Raw genomic sequence first — 14,297 nt, 5'->3', positions numbered from 1 at the left:
GCAAACACCACTCACATGTCCTTCAGTGCTCTAATGTTCCATGATTGTCAATAACAGAAGGACGATTGCAGTAGACAAGAACTGAGATTATTTTTGTTGATAACTTTTTTGTTTTTTCATCTAAAATTATTAGGTTTACCTAGGTTCTTCAAACTGCTTATCCAATCTCAATTTTACATCCTTTTGTGCCCTTTTCGGCTTGACCCCGGCATTGCTGCTTGCAGCTATATTTATTAGGGGTCAAGCCCCGAAGGGGCGTAGAACCCTATTGTTATTGTTAGTTTTCTTATTATTATTCTTCTTCCTTCTTCCTCCATTGAAGTCAATGGCAGCCCATAGAACCGTACATAGGAAAGTTATGAAATTTGGCAGACATGTAGAGGACGGTCTTAGAAGTTACTATAGCAACATAGGTGTGTCTAACTCAAACCCTCTAGCGCCACCAACAGTCTAAAATTCCACTTATGTTCATGATCATAACTTCTGACCCGTGAGACCTAGAAACTAAAATCTTGTTTCCTCTGAATCCTTGGCTCATGATGATTCAATTGCACACATTGATGCCATTTTTGTCATGCACATCTTTCCGCCATTTTGAATTTTTCGTAAAACCTACTTTTTCAAACTCCTCCTAGACCGTTTGTCCGATTTGCATGTCCTTTGGTATGTAGCATCTAGAGACACCCCAGACAAAAAGTTATCAAAAGCTTTTTGATAGACCAATGCGTTCTCTTATAAATTGAAAACATATATGGCGGCGAGCACGCCAAAACGGACGTGAGGCCATATCTTCGCAAAACTTTATTGTATCGACAAGAAACTTGGTATATGTCATAACAGTCATGACCTGAGGGTGCCTGCAACGTTTCGTCACAGCGCCACCTAGTGGTCACGAGATTCGAAAAATGCCTATTTTCGCTTATAACTACTTCAAACTTGAGTCTAAAATCATGAAGGTGGTCTTGTTAGATTCCTTGAGGCATGCCGAGTCAAACGATACCAAAAGGTTTTCGGTCGGCCATTTTGGGTGTCGGCCATTTTGAATTTTCTCATTAAGTTCAGTATTTCACAAACAGAATGGCGTATCGCTACGAAATTTGGCATGGTTCATCAGTGACATGTTCTGAGCGCACCTATAAATCTTTAGGACGGCGCCACCTAGTGGTCAGGATATGTAAATAAATTGTTTAAAATCTTTATTTCATTTGATTAAATTGCCACTATGACATAAGACTTCACTCTATTGATTCCTTGGCTCATGCTGAGTCAGACTGTACCAAATATGTCTGAGTCAAACCTACTTCCTGTCGGCCATTTTGAATTATATTGAACACCTACTTTTTCGAACTCCTCCTAGAGCGCTCGTATGATTGGCTTGATTTTTGGTATGCATCATCTAGAGACACTCTAGACAAAAAGTTATCAAAAGCTTTTCGGTAGACCTATCCGTTGTCGTATAACGCATCAAAGAATGTGAGGGCGAGCACGCCAAAATGTGTTTGAGCCTGTATCTTCGCAAAACTTTTGCGTATTAATATGACATATGTCATAACAGTGATGACCTGAGGGTGCATGCACCATTTCGTCACACTGCCCCCTACTGGTCACGAGATATAAAATATGTCTATTTTTGCTTATAACTATTGCAAACTTGAATGTAAAATTATAAGACTAGTTTTGTAAGATTTCGTGAGGCATGCCGAGTCAAACGATACCAAATGGTTTTTGGTCTGCCATTTTGTGTGTCGGCCATTTTGAATTTTTTCTTTAAATTCAAGTATTTCAGAAACACAATTGCGTATTGTTATGAAACTTGGTATGGTTCATCATCAACATGTTCTGGGAGGACTTGTAAACTTTTCGGCGCCCCCTAGTGGTCAAGTGATTTGAAGCTATATCTCTTCATCTCTTTATCGTATTTACACCAAATTTGGTGGGTGTCATCACAATCAAGACCTGAGTCACAATTTATTATTTGGTCAGTGCCCCCTAGTGGTCAAGTCATTTAAGGCTATATCTCCGTATCGCTTTATTGTATTTACACTAAATTTGGTATGTGTCATCACAGTCATGACCTGAGGTACCATCTACTGTTTTGGCACAGCGCCACCTAGTGGTCTCAAGATACGAAAAAATTGCTATTTTTTCATAAAACTAATGCAAACTTAGATCTTAAATCATGACAGTCATCACGTATGAATCATTTTTTGCCATGTTCGGCTTGACCCCGGTATCGCTGCTTGCAGCTATATTTAGGGGTCAAGCCCCGAAGGGGCGTAGAACCCTATTGTATTTGTTAGTTTTCTTTTTATTATAATTATTATTATTATTAGTTATTCTTCTTCCGCCATTGCGGTCTATGGCAGCCCATAGAACCGTACGTAGGAAAGTTATGAAATTTGGCACAGTGATAAAGGACACTCCAATGTGTCCCCACAGCAAATTTGGAGTCTCTATGTCTAACCCGCTAGCGCCACCAACAGTCCAAAGTTGCACTTATGTTTTTGTTTATAACTTCTGATCCGTAAGTCCTAGAAATAAAATTCTTGTTTCCTTTGAATCCCTGGCTCAAGACGATTCGATTGGACCCTATGATGTCATTTTCCGTCATGTAAATTTTCCCGCCATTTTGAATTATTTGTAAAACCTACTTTTTCAAACTCGTCATAGAGCTTTTGTCTGAGTGCCAAGAAAATTGGTATGTATCATCTAGAGACACTCATGGCAAAAAGTTATCAAAAGAATTTCGATACAGCAATCCGTTGTGGTATACCGCCTTAACGAATTTTTTGTATAGCGCATAAAAACTGATTTTAGGCTGTATCTTCGTCAAACTTAGGCCTATTGACACGACACTTGGTTCTTGTGATGCCAGTGAGGAATTGAGGGTGCATGCACAGTTTCGTCGCAGCGCCACCTAGTGGCCAGACAAATGATTTATACACCTATAACTTTGCCTGCGATCAACGCATTTTGACGGGACTTGATTTTTAGGAGTCCTGAGTAGTCGTCGAGTCCAACGATACCAAACATGCCAGATTTCGCCTTACGGTTAGCCCTGCGCAGCAAAACAGCACTTAAAAACACGTGCGAATATCACCGCGAGCGTTATTCTGGTCGACTCGAAAACACCATACGAAGAAACTAACCTTACCTTCTGAACAAAAAGTTCTATTGGCGTTATATTAAAATTTTCATCAGAAATGGCCGAAAATTGCAAAAAACAAAAAATTACTTTCAAATTTTGTGTTTTTTACACATAAATGGTTGTAACTTCGTAACGAAAAGAGATTTTTTCACTAGATTTGATACGCTGATGCATGAGCACATTCTGAGGCTACACAAAAAAAATTGTATGCTTGCACCACTAGATGGCCTTATAATTGAACAAAACCTTTGATAACAAGCCAGCCTTATGGTCTTACAACTGTTTCTTAACTAAACTAAAGTGTATAGTCATAAAACTAGCTAGATGTAACACAATCATGACCTGATGTTGCATGCACAATTTTTTCATTGCGCCACCTACTGGTTTTGAGATAGAATATGGTATTTTGGCCTAAAACTACTGCAACAACACATCTAAAACCATGACTCATCATGGATTATTCCTTTCATGGCTTTGACTATAATCACTGGTGGTTGCCAATTCACTCCGTAGCAACCATTGAAAATACCTTATCAACCGTTTTTGCAAAAGCTATATCTCTGCATCAGAACATCGTAGAGACACGGAGATGGTCTCATTTGACTAATTAAACTTGTTGTAACATGATGAGACCCATGTTTTGCCACTGCAAACACCACTCACATGTCCTTCAGTGCTCTAATGTTCCATGATTGTCAATAACAGAAGGACGAGTGCAGTAGACAAGAACTTACATTATTTTTGTTGATAACTGTTTTTGTTTTTTCATCTAAAATGATTAGGTTTACCTAGGTTCTTCAAGGTTCTGCTTATCCAATCTCAATTTTACATCCTTTTGTGCCCTTTTCGGCTTGACCCCGGCATTGCTGCTTGCAGCTATATTTATTATTATTATTATTATTCTTCCTCGTTCTTCCACCCAAAAGTCAATGGCAGCCCATAGAACCGTACATAGGAAAGTTATGAAATTTGGCACACATGTAAAGGACAGTCTCAGAAGTTACTATAGCAACATTGGTGTGTCTGACTCAAACCCTCTAGCGCCACCAACAGTCCAAAAATCCACTTATGTTCATGCTCATAACTTCTGACCCGTGAGTCCTAGAAACTAAATTCTTGTTTCCTCTGAATCCTTTGCTCATGGTGATTCAATTGCACACATTGATGTCATTTGTGTCATGCACATCTTTCCGCCATTTTGAATTTTCCGTAAAACCTACTTTTTCGAACTCCTCCTAGACCGTTTGTCCGATTTTCATGTTCTTTGGTATGTAGCATCTAGAGGCACCCCAGACAAAAAGTTATCAAAAGCTTTTTGATAGACCAATGCGTTCTCGTACAAATTGCCAACATATATGGCGCGAGCACGCCAAAACGGACGTGAGGCCGTATCTTCGCAAAACTTTATTGTATCGACACGAAACTTGGTATATGTCATTACAGTCATGACCTGAGGGTGCCTGCAACGTTTCGTCACAGCGCCACCTAGTGGTCACGAGATTCGAAAAATGCCTATTTTCGCTGATAACTACTTCAAAGTTGAGTCTAAAATCATGAAGGTGGTCTTGTTAGATTCCTTGAGGCATGCCGAGTCAAACGATACCAAACGGTTTTCGGTCGACCATTTTGGGGGTCGGCCATTTTGAATTTTCTCATTAAGTTCAGTATTTCACAAACAGATTGGCGTATCGCTACGAAATTTGGCATGGTTCATCAGTGACATGTTCTGAGCGCACCTATAAATCTTTAGGACGGCGCCACCTAGTGGTCAGAACATGTAAATACATTGTTTATAATCTTTATATCTTTTGATTAAATTGCCACACTGACATAAGTCTTCACTCTATTGATTCCTTGGCTCATGCTGAGTCTGACTGTACCAAATATGTTTGAGTCAATCCTACTTCCTGTCGGCCATTTTGAATTATATTGAACACCTACTTTTTCAAACTCCTCCTAGAGTGCTCGTGTGATTGGCTTGATTTTTGGTATGCATCATCTAGAGACACTCTAGACAAAAAGTTATCAAAAGATTTTCGGTAGACCTATCCGTTGTTGTATAACGCATCAAAGAATGCGAGGGCGAGCACGCCAAAATGTGTTTGAGCCTGTATCTTCGCAAAACTTTTGCGTATTAATATGAGACTTGGTATATGTCATAACAGTGATGACCTGAGGGTGCATGCAACATTTCGTCACACTGCCCCCTACTGGTCACGAGATATAAAAAATGTCTATTTTTGCTTATAACTACTGCAAATTTGAATGTAAAATTATGAGACTGGTCTTGTTAGATTTCGCGAGGCATGGCAAGTCAAACGATACCAAATGGTTTTTGGTCGGCCATTTTGTGTGTCGGCCATTTTGAATTTTTCTTTAAGTTCAAGTATTTCAGAAACGCAACTGTGTATTGTTATGAAACTTGGTATAGTTTATTACCTACATGTACTGGGAGGACTTGTAAACTTTTCGGTGCCCCCTAGTGGTTAAGAGATTTGAAGCTATATCTCTGCATCTCTTTATCGTATTTACACCAAATTTGGTGGGTGTCATCACAATCAAGACCTGAGTCACAATTTATTTTTTGGTCAGTGCCCCTAGTGGTCAAGTCATTTAAGGCTATATCTCTGCATCTCTTTATTGTATTTACACCAAATTTGGTGGGTGTCATCACAATCAAGATCTGAGTCACAATTTATTGTTTGGTTAGTGCCCCCTAGTGGTCAAGTCATTTAAGGCTATATCTCTACATCTCTTTATTGTATTTACACCAAATTTGGTGGGTGTCATCACAATCAAGATCTGAGTCACAATTTATTTTTTGGTCAGTGCCCCCTAGTGGTCAAGTCATTTAAGGATATCTCCGTATCGCTTTATCGTATTTACACTAAATTTGGTATGTGTCATCACAGTCATGACCTGAGGCACTATCTATTCTTTCGGCACAGTGCCACCTAGTGGTCTCAAGATACAAAAAATTGCTTTTTTTACATAAAACTAATGCAAACTTAGATCTTAAATCATGACAGTCCTCACGTATGAATCATTATTTGCCATGTTTGGCTTGACCCCGGTATCGCTGCTTGCAGCTATATTTAGGGGTCAAGCCCCGAAGGGGCGTAGAACCCTATTGTTATTGTTAGTTTTCTTATTATTATTAGGGGTCAAGCCCCGAAGGGGCGTAGAACCCTATTGTATTTGTTAGTTTTCTTAATTTTATTATTAGGGGTCAAGCCCCGAAGGGGCGTAGAACCCTATTGTTATTGTTAGTTTTCTTATTATTATTATTATTATTATTATTATTATTTTTCTTCCTCGTTCTTCCGCCGAAAGTCAATGGCAGCCCATAGAACCGTACATAGGAAAGTTATGAAATTTGGCACACATGTAGAGGACAGTCTCAGAAGTTACTATAGCAACTTTGGTGTGTCTGACTCAAACCCTCTAGCGCCACCAACAGTCCAAAAATCCACTTATGTTCATGCTCATAACTTCTGACCCATGAGTCCTAGAAACTAAATTCTTGTTTCCTCTGAATCCTTGGCTCATGATGATTCAAATGCACACATTGATGTCATTTGTGTCATGCAAATCTTTCCGCCATTTTGAATTTTCCGTAAAACCTACTTTTTCGAACTCCTCCTAGAGCGTTTGTCCGATTTGCATGTCCTTTGGTATCTAGCATCTATAGACACCCCTGACAAAAAGTTATCAAAAGCTTTTTGATAGACCAATGCGTTCTTGTATACCGTGACAACATATAAGGCGGCAAGCACGCCAAAATGGACGTGAGGCCGTATCTTCGCAACACTTTGGTGTATCGACACGAAACTTGGTATATGTCATTACAGTCATGACCTGAGGGTGCCTGCAACGTTTCGTCACAGCGCCACCTAGTGGTCACGAGATTCGAAAAATGCCTATTTTCGCTTATAACTACTTCAAACTTGAGTCTAAAATCATGAAGGTGGTCTTGTTAGATTCCTTGAGGCATGCCGAGTCAAACGATACCAAACGGTTTTCGGTCGGCCATTTTGGGTGTCGGCCATTTTGAATTTTCTCATTAAGTTCAGTATTTCACAAACAGAATGGCGTATCGCTACGAAATTTGGCATGGTTCATCAGTGACATGTTCTGAGCGCACCTATAAATCTTTAGGACGGCGCCACCTAGTGGTCAGGATATGTAAATAAATTGTTTAAAATCTTTATTTCATTTGATTAAATTGCCACTATGACATAAGACTTCACTCTATTGATTCCTTGGCTCATGCTGAGTCCGACTGTACCAAGTATGTCTGAGTCAAACCTACTTCCTGTCGGCCATTTTGAATTATATTGAAGACCTACTTGTTCGAACTCCTCCTAGAGCGCTTGTTTGATTGGCTTGAATTTTGGTAGGCATCATCTAGAGACACTCTAGACAAAAAGTTATCAAAAGCTTTTCGGTAGACCTATCCGTTGTCGTATAACGCATGAAAGAATGTGAGGGCAAGCACGCCAAAATGTGTTTGAGCCTGTATCTTCGCAAAACTTTCGCGTATTGATATGAGACTTGGTATATGTCAAAACAGTGATGACCTGAGGGTGCATGCACCATTTCGTCACACTGCCCCCTACTGGTCTCGAGATATGAAAATCGACTATTTTTGCTTATAACTACTGCAAGCATGTGTGTAAAATTATGAAAGTGGTTTTGTTAGATTTCCTGAAGCATGTCGAGTCAAACGATACCAAATGGTTTTCGATCGGCCATTTTGGGTGTCGGCCATTTTGATTTATTCCTTTAAGTCAAGTATTTCATTAACGCAACTGCGTATTGTTATGAAACTTGGTATGGTTCATCAGCAACATGTTCTGAGAGGACTTGTAAACTTTTTGGTGCCCCCTCGTGGTCAAAAAGATTTGAGGCTATATCTCTGCATCTCTTCATCGTATTAACACCAAATTTGGTGGGTGTTATTACAGTAATGTTCCGAGTCACCATCTATAGTTTTAGCCAGTGCCCCCTAGTGGTCAAGACATTTTAGGCTAAATCTCTGTATTGCTTTATTGTATTTACACCAAATTTGGTGGGTGTCATCAGTTCATGGCAGTCATCCATATGATTCATTTTTTGCCATATTCGGCTTGACCCCGGTATCGCTGCTTGCAGCTATATTTAGGGGTCAAGCCCCGAAGGGGCGTAGAACCCTATTGTATTTGTTAGTTTTCTTAATTTTATTATTATTATTAGTTATTCTTCTTCCGCCATTGCGGTCTATGGCAGCCCATAGAACCGTACGTAGGAAAGTTATGAAATTTGGCACACTGATAAAGGACAGTCCAAATATTATCCACAGCAAATTTGGAGTCTCTATCTCAAACCCGCTAGCGCCACCAACAGTCCAAAGTTGAACTTATGTTTTTGCTTATAACTTCTGATCCGTAAATCCTAGAAATGAAATTCTTGTTTCCTCTGATTCCTTGGCTCAAGACGATTCGAATTGACCCTATGACGTCATTTTCCGTCATGAAAATTTTTCCACCATTTTGAATTATTCGTAAAACCTACTTTTGCGAACTCGTCCTAGAGCTTTTGGCCGATTTCCACGAAAATTGGTATGCAGCATCTAGAGACACTCATGGCAAAAAGTTATTAAAATAATTTTGATAAACCAATCCGTTGTCGTATAGCGCATCAACGAATTTTACGTAGAGCGCAAAAAAACAGATTTTAGGCTGTATCTTCACCAAACTTAGGCCTATTGACACAAATCTTGGTACTTGAGATGCCAGTCAGGAACTGAGGGAGCATGCACAGTTTCGTTGCAGCGCCACCTAGTGGCCAGACGAATGTTTTATAGGCCTATAACTTTGGCTATGATCATCATATTTACAAGGGACTTGTTTCCTTGGAGTTTTGAATAGTTGCCGAGTCCAACGATACCAAACATGCCAGGATTCGCCTTACGGTTAACCCTGTGCGGCAAAATAGCGCTTAAAAAACACGCGCAAATATCTCCGCGACCGTAATTCTGATCGACTCAAAAACACCATAAGAAGAAACTAACCTTACCTTCTGAACAAAAAGTTCTATTGGCGTTATATTAAAATTTTCATCAGAAATGGCCGAAAATTGCAAAAAACGAAAAATTACCTTTAAATTTTGTATTTTTTACACATAAATGGTTATAACTTCGCAACGAAAAGAGATTTTTTCACCAGATTTGATACGCTGATGTACGACCACAGTTTGAGGCTACACAAAAAAAATTGCTTGCTTGCACCACTAGGTGGCGTTATAATTGAACAAAAACTGTGATATCAAGCCAGCCCTATGGTCATACAACTGTTTCTTCACTAAACTAAAGTGTATAGTCATAAAACTAGCTCAATGTAACGTAATCATGACCTGAAGTTGCATGCACAATTTTGTCACAGCGCCACCTAGTGGTTTTGAGATAGAAAATTGTAATTTTTGCCTAAAACTACTGCAACAAACACATCTAAAACGACAAGTCATCATGGATTATTCATTTCATGGCTTGGATTATAATCACTGGTGGATGTCAATTTACTGTCTAGCAACCAATGAGAATACCTTATCAACTGTTTTTGCAAGAGCTATATCTCTTCATCAGAACAGCGTAGAGACATGGGGGTGGGCTCTTTCGACTCATTAACACCACAGTAACATTTTGTGAGCTGAGTATTACCACTGCAATTTCCTTCAGTGTTCTAGTTGTCAATGCTCCTCAAGACGTGAGGGAGAGATTTCACTGAATTAGAACACAGCTTTTTTGCTGATTACCGTTATATTAATTTGTCTGAAATCAGGAGGTTTTGCTAGGTTTTTTAAACTGCTCATCCGGACTCAAGTTTACCTTCTTCTGTGCCCTTTTTGGCTTGACCCCGGTATCGCTGCTTGCAGCTATATTTAGGGGTCAAGCCCCGAAGGGGCGAAGACCCCTATTGTATTTGTTAGTTTTCTTTTTATAATAATTATTATTATTATTAGTTATTCTTCTTCCGCCATTGCGGTCTATGGCAGCCCATAGAACCGTACGTAGGAAAGTTATGAAATTTGGCACACTGATAAAGGACAGTCCAATGTGTCCCCACAGCAAATTTGGAGTCCCTATGTCTAACCCGCTAGCGCCACCAACAGTCCAAAGTTGCACTTATGTTTTTGTTTATAACTTCTGAACCGTAAGCCCTAGAAACAAAAATCTTGCTTCATCTGATTCCTTGGCTCAAGACGATTCGATTGGACCCTATGACGTCATTTTCCGTTATGATAATTTTCCGCCATTTTGAATTATTAAGAAAACCTACTTTTTCGAACTCGTCCTAGAGCTTTTGTCCGATTGCTAAGAAAATTGGTATGCATCATCTTGAGACACTCATGGCAAAAAGTTATCAAAAGAATTTCGATACAGCAATCCGTTGTCGTATACCGCCTTAACGAATTTTACGTAGAGCGCAAAAAAACAGATTTTAGGCTGTATCTTCGTCAAACTTAGGCCTATTAACACGACACATGGTACTTGTGATGCCAGTCTGGAACTATGGATGCATGCAGAGTTTCGTCACAGCGCCACCTAGTGGTCAGACTTATGTTTAACACGCCTATAACTTTGGCTCCGATTGACGTATTTTCACGGGACTTGTTTCTTTGGAGTTCTGAATAGTTGCCGAGTCCAACGATACCAAACATGCCAGAATTCGCCTTACTGTTAACCCTGCGCAGCAAAATAGCGCTTAAAAAACACGCGTGAATATCTCCGCGAGGGTTTTTCCGATCGACTCGAAAACACCATAGGAAGAAACTAACCTTACCTTCTGAACAAAAAGTTCTATTGGCATTATATTAAAATTTTCATCAGAAATGGCCGAAAATTGCAAAAAACGAAAAATTACCCTCAAATTTTGTGTTTTTTGCACATAAATGGTTGTAACTTCGTAACGAAAATATATTTTTTCACCAGAATTGAAACGTTGATGCATGAGCACATTCTGAGGCTACACAAAAAAAATTGTATTCTTGCACCACTAGATGGCCTTATAATTGAACAAAACCTTTGATAACAAGCCAGCCCTATGGTCATACAACTGTTTCTTAACTAAACTAAAGTGTATAGACATAAAACTAGCTAGATGTAACACAATCATGACCTGATGTTGCATGCACAATTTTGTCATTGAGCCACCTAATGGTTCTGAGATGGAAATATGGCATTTTTGCCTAAAACTACTGCAACAACACATCTAAAACCATGAGTCATCATGGATTATTCCTTTCATGGCTTTGACTATGATCACTGGTGGTTGCCAATTCACTCCCTAGCAACCATTGAGAATACCTTATTAACCGTTTTTGCAAAAGCTATATCTCTGCATCAGAACATTGTAAAGACACGGGGATGGTCTCTTTTGACTAATTAGGGGTCAAGCCCCGAAGGGGCGTAGAACCCTATTGTTATTGTTAGTTTTCTTATTATTATTATTATTATATATTATTCTTCTTCTTGTTCTTCCGCCATTAAAGTCAATGGCAGCCCATAGAACCGTACATAGGAAAGTTATGAAATTTGGCACACATGTAGAGGACGGTCTTAGAAGTTACTATAGCAACATTGGTGTGTCTGACTCAAACCCTCTAGCGCCACCAACAGTCCAAAAATCCACTTATGTTCATGCTCATAACTTCTGACCCGTGAGTCCTAGAAACTAAATTCCTGTTTCTTCTGAATCCTTGGCTCATGATGATTCAATTGCATACGTTGATGTCATTTGTGTCATGCAAATCTTTCCGCCATTTTGATTTTTCCGTAAAACCTACTTTTTCGAACTCCTCCTAGACCGTCCGTCCGATTTGCATGTCCTTTGGTATATAGCATCTAGAGACACCCCAGACAAAAAGTTATCAAAAGCTTTTTGATAGAACAATGCGTTCTCGTATAAATTGACAACATATATGGCGGCGAGCACGCCAAAACGGACGTGAGGCCATATCTTCGCAAAACTTTATTGTATCGACACGAAACTTGGTATATGTCATTACAGTCATGACCTGAGGGTGCCTGCAACGTTTCGTCACAGTGCCACCTAGTGGTCACGAGATTCGAAAAATGCATATTTTCGCTTATAACTACTTCAAACTTGAGTCTAAAATCATGAAGGTGGTCTTGTTAGATTCCTTGAGGCATGCCGAGTCAAACGATACCAAACGGTTTTCGGTCGGCCATTTTGGGTGTCGGCTATTTTGAATTTTCTCATTAAGTTCAGTATTTCACAAACCGAATGGCGTATGGTTACGAAATTTGGCATGGTTCATGGGTGACATGTTCTGAGCGCACCTATAAATCTTTAGGACGGCGCCACCTAGTGGTCAGGATATGTAAATAAATTGTTTAAAATCTTTATATCATTTGATTAAATTGCCACACTGACATAAGACTTCACTCTATTGATTCCTTGGCTCATGCCGAGTCCGACTGTACCAAATATGTCTGAGTCAAACGTACTTCCTGTCGGCCATTTTGAATTATATTGAACACCTACTTTTTCGAACTCCTCCTAGAGCGCTCGTGTGATTGGCTTGATTTTTGGTATGCATCATCTAGAGACACTCTAGACAAAAAGTTATCAAAAGCTTTTCGGTAGACCTATTCGTTGTCGTATAACGCATCAAAGAATGTGAGGGCGAGCACGCCAAAATGTGTTTGAGCCTGTATCTTCGCAAAACTTTTGCGTATTAATATGAGACTTGGTATATGTCATAACAGTGATGACCTGAGGGGGCATGCAACATTTCGTCACACTGCCCCCTACTGGTCAGGAGATATAAAAAATGTCTATTTTTGCTTATAACTACTGCAAACTTGAATGTAAAATTATGAGACTGGTCTTGTTAGATTTCTTGAGGCATGCCGAGTCAAACCATACCAAATGGTTTTTGGTCGGCCATTTTGTGTGTCGGCCATTTTGAATTTTTTCTTTAAGTTCAAGTATTTCAGAAACGCAATTGCGTATTGTTATGAAACTTGGTATGGTTCATCAGCAACATGTTCTGGGAGGACTTGTAAACTTTTCGGCGCCCCCTAGTGGTCAAGAGATTTGAAGCTATATCTCTGCATCTCTTTATCGTATTTACACCAAATTTGGTGGGTGTCATCACAATCAAGACCTGAGTCACAATTTATTTTTTGGTCAGTGCCCCCTAGTGGTTAAGTCATTTCAGGCTATATCTCCGTATCGCTTTATTGTATTTACACTAAATTTGGTATGTGTCATCACAGTCATGACCTGAGGCACCATCTATTCTTTCGGCACAGTGCCACCTAGTGGTCTCAAGATACGAAAAAATTGCTTTTTTTCAAAAAACTAATGCAAACTTAGATCTTAAATCATGACAGTCATCACGTATGAATCATTTTTTGCCATGTTTGGCTTGACCCCGGTATCGCTGCTTGCAGCTATATTTAAACTTGTTATTACATGATGTGACCCATGTTTTGCCACTGCAAACACCACTCACATGTCCTTCAGTGCACTAATGTTCCATGATTGTCAATAACAGAAGGACGATTGCAGTAGACAAGAACTTAGATTATTTTTGTTGATAACTTTTTTGTTTTTTCATCTAAAATTATTAGGTTTACTTAGGTTCTTCAATCTGCTTATCCAATCTCAATTTTACATCCTTTTGTGCCCTTTTCGGCTTGACCCCGGCATTGCTGCTTGCAGCTATATTTAGGGGTCAAGCCCCGAAGGGGCGTAGAACCCTATTGTTATTGTTAGTTTTCTTATTATTATTCTGCATCTTGTTCTTCCGCCATTGAAGTCAATGGCAGCCCATAGAACCGTACGTAGGAAAGTTATGAAATTTGGCACACATGTAGAGGACAGTCTCAGAAGTTACTATAGCAACATTGGTGTGTCTGACTCAAACCCTCTAGCGCCACCAACAGTCCAAAAATCCACTTATGTTCATGCTCACAACTTCTGACCCGTGAGACCTAGAAACTAAATTCTTGTTTCCTCTGAATCCTTGGCTCATGATGATTCAATTGCACACATTGATGTCATTTGTGTCATGCACATCTTTCCGCCATTTTGAATTTTTCGTAAAACCAACTTTTTTGAACTCCTACTAGACCGTTTGT

Source organism: Misgurnus anguillicaudatus, chromosome 8 (assembly GCF_027580225.2).
Source record: "Misgurnus anguillicaudatus chromosome 8, ASM2758022v2, whole genome shotgun sequence".
Lineage (NCBI taxonomy): Eukaryota > Metazoa > Chordata > Actinopteri > Cypriniformes > Cobitidae > Misgurnus > Misgurnus anguillicaudatus.
The sequence above is the reverse complement of the archived record's forward strand: the minus strand, read 5'-3'. Positions refer to the sequence as shown.